A 3,748-nucleotide genomic window follows, 5' to 3' on the forward strand; every position below is an offset into this window, starting at 1 on the left:
AGGTGTCGTATCATCTTCTCTAATGTCCATAATTGTGAAGTCAGTGGGAATGTAAAACTGACCTATGCGTACGGGAACGTTTTCAAGGATTCCTACAGGATATTTGATGGAACGATCTGCTAATTGCACAGACATTTTGGTCGGTCTTGATTCTCCCATCTCCAGTTTCTTACATATGGATAAGGGCATAACGCTAATTCCGGCTCCTAAATCGCATAAGGCTTTGTCGACGACAAATTTTCCTATGTGACAGGGTATAGAGAAGCTACCCGGATCCTTGAGTTTAGGGGGCATGTTTTGGATTATAGCGCTACATTCGGCAGGGAGTGTAACGGTTTCGCTATCCTCAAGTTTCCTCTTATTAGAAAGAATTTCTTTTAAGAATTTAGCATATGAGGGCATCTGCGTAATAGCTTCGGTAAACGGAATTGTAACGTTTAATTGTTTAAGGAGATCAACAAATTTTCTAAATTGGCCTACATCTTTGGTTTTAACAAGCCTTTGAGGGTAAGGTATAGGTGGTTTGTAAGGTGGTGGAGGTACATAAGGTTCCTTCTTTTCTAGGGTTTCCTTATTACTCTCTTCCTTTTCCTTAGGTTCACTTTCCTCAGTTGATTTCTCAGGGTTTTGGTTTTCTATCCTTGGGTCAGACGGTCCTTCCACTTCCGTTCCACTTCTCAATATAATTGCATGAGCTTGGCTTCTCGGATTGGGTTGGGGCTGTCCAGGGAATGTACCAGTTGGTGCAGCGGTAGGTGCTTGTTGTTGAGCTACTTGAGATATTTGCGTTTCCAGCATTTTGTTATGGGTAGCCAAGGCATCTACTTTGCTTGCGAGTTGTTTAAGTTGTTCGCCAGTGTGTATGTTCTGGTTTAAGAAATCTTTATTGGTTTGTTGTTGGGAAGCTATAAAGTTTTCCATCATGATTTCCAAGTAGGATTTTCTAGGGGTATTATTGTTAGGATTCGGTTTCTGATATCCTGGAGGTATAGATGGGGCTTGATTTGGAGACTGTCCAGGCGCGTATAAAGCATTATTACTCTTATATGAGAAGTTTGGATGGTTCTTCCAATTTGGATTATAGGTATTCGAATAGGGGCTTCCTTGAGCATAGTTTACTTGCTCTGTTTGGATTCCAGTCAAGAGTTGACATTCCGCAGGAGTGTGGCCTTGGATTCCACAGACCTCGCAATTCTGAGTTATAGCAACCACGGCTGCTGGAGGCGATACGTTTAAACTTTCAATCTTCTGGACCAAAGCATCCACTTTTGCATTGACGTGATCAAGGTTACTTATCTCGTACATGCCAGTTTTCGGTTGAGGTTTTTCCACTGTTGTTCGTTCGGTTCCCCACTGATAGTGGTTTTGGGCCATGCTCTCGATAAGCTGGTAAGCATCAGCATAAGGTTTGTTCATTAGTGCACCACCTGCAGCGGCGTCTATTGTTAACCTTGTATTGTATAAGAGACCATTATAAAATGTGTGAATTACTAACCAGTCTTCCAAACCATGGTGTGGGCAAAGTCTCATCATGTCTTTGTATCTTTCCCATGCTTCGAAAAGAGACTTGTTGTCTTTCTGTTTAAATCCGTTTATCTGGGCTCTTAACATAGCTGTTTTGCTTGGTGGAAAATATCGGGCAAGAAAAACTTTCTTCAACTCGTTCCATGTGGTGACTGAGTTGGAAGGAAGAGATTGAAGCCATCTTCTAGCGCTATCTCTTAATGAGAAAGGAAAAAGACGAAGTCGAATTGCCTCTGAAGTGACACCATTAGCTTTAACAGTATCAGCGTATTGGACAAATACGGATAAATGAAGGTTTGGATCTTCGGTAAGATTTCCAGAGAATTGGTTCTGTTGCACAGCCTGCAACAACGAAGGTTTAAGTTCAAAGTTGTTTGCTTCGATTGCGGGCGGAGCAATACTTGAATGCGGTTCATCTTGCGATGGAGCGGCGTAATCTCTAAGAGCACGAGCTGGTTCTGCCATCTCGGTTAAAGAAGGAAAATCTTTGAGAATGGGATACAAACTGCAAGTGCACAGTTCTATCGCGTAGTTTTAAAAGATATCGATCCCACAGGGACTTATGAATCGATATACCGTTATCTAAAGTTACTACGTAAATCTAAGGTGAAGATGTTTGATTGTTTGGGGAAAAACTAAGAGCTAAACTAATGTCTAGATTAAATATTAATAAAACGGATATCGGTATGTAATTCGTCAAAACTAGGGAATCAAGTCTTTGTCGGTTTCTTGGTTTTAAAATGAATCGTTTCGGTTAACTTTATTGGTTAAAGGTTCTATCTCAAACTCTCGCTCTGTTGAATAAACCATGATTTTATATTAATGTTGCTGTCACTTATAATTAAGTCAAAAACCATATTTTGAAAACAATAAAGTTGCAGAAACTCTTTTTAAGAAAATACTGACCGTTTTAAAACACCCTTATCTCAAACTCTCGCTCTGTTGACTTAGGTTATATAATTAAATCCGAATGCTTAACTCTCGTCCTCACATTCAATCTTTAAAAATACTTTTTGGAAAAGGTCAGAATTTAATTAACTCTAAAACTTGCTCTCGCCCTGATCTAGAATTAATGCCTAACTTACACTGTCCAGTTAAAATCTCAAACTCTCGCTCTATTGATTTTAACTTCTTTATGTCTTTTACTTTTGTAAAAAATCTTGTTATTAAACCTGTAAGTTGAGACCATAAAAAGATTGATTTTGATTTTAAGTTTAGATAGACCGACTCAGTCTCGATCCCTTATTCTGCTTACTTTACATACCGATACCTAGGCAAATTAGCCAGACATGCTAAATAAACAAGAATTTATATCATGCATAAACAGACTCATTCCAGGCAGGCAATATGAATAAACAATAGAATAAAACATAAAAAATTAAATAACAATTAAAGAACCTGAATGCGTAATACAATGGTCTTGAACACTCCACCACAAGCCGGTAGGATTTGTTCTTCGATTCTTCAATTAAGCAGTAAAATAAATCAAGGAAATAAAACTCGAATATAACGTAAGGTTAAATCCGGTATAAAGTTGCACAGTAGTTTCCGGTGTAGAAACTATTATGCGAAAAATATCTAAAAGCTAAAAACGGGAAAGATAAATTGCAAGGGAAAAGAGAAAGTAAAGCTTGCAAAAGAAATAAATAAATGAACAATGCTGGAAAGGAAGAAAAATAAGCAAAGGCGTGAAAGGAAAATTTGGCAGAGCTTTCGCAAAACTGAGCGTGCAAAAACTTGTTGTTCGGCAAAGAGAGGAGATGGCTATTTATAATAGCCTTGGTAACTGCCTTGCGTTTCCTACGAGTCTTCAGCATGGCTAAATACACGGCTTGGGAATAGGACACGAAGTCCTCAACGTTACTTCCATTCTTCTGAGAGCGTAACTTGCGCCAAAAAGCTAGTGGACTGGTGTGACGCTCGTCACACCATGTGTGACGTCCGTCACAAGGCTACTTCGCGTGACGCTCGTCACAACCCTTGTGACGCCCGTCACAGGGGCAACGTGCGCTTTCTTTTGGGCTGGGCTTGGTCTTGGTTATTTGTTTCCTTTTTATTGCTTTTTACACCTCCTTTTCTTCCTTTTTTCACTTTTGCTTCAAAATGGGTACCTGATGTAAATAGAAAAGAAATACTGCATAATATCTGATAAAATGGGATAAATTAAAGTAAATGATAATATAATCTAATTAAATTAAGTCTTAAAATGTGATATAATTTCATG

The 3,748-nt window shown here is 38.7% G+C and overlaps 1 pseudogene; it reads left to right on the forward strand.

Annotated features, from left to right (window-relative positions):
• Positions 1–1,504: 1,504 nt before the first annotated feature.
• LOC127099304 (uncharacterized) lies at positions 1,505–1,604 on the forward strand (annotated as a pseudogene).
• The last annotated feature ends 2,144 nt before the right edge of the window (positions 1,605–3,748 follow it).

The sequence above is a fragment of the Lathyrus oleraceus genome, chromosome 6 (assembly GCF_024323335.1).
Source record: "Lathyrus oleraceus cultivar Zhongwan6 chromosome 6, CAAS_Psat_ZW6_1.0, whole genome shotgun sequence".
Taxonomy (NCBI): Eukaryota; Viridiplantae; Streptophyta; class Magnoliopsida; order Fabales; family Fabaceae; genus Lathyrus; species Lathyrus oleraceus.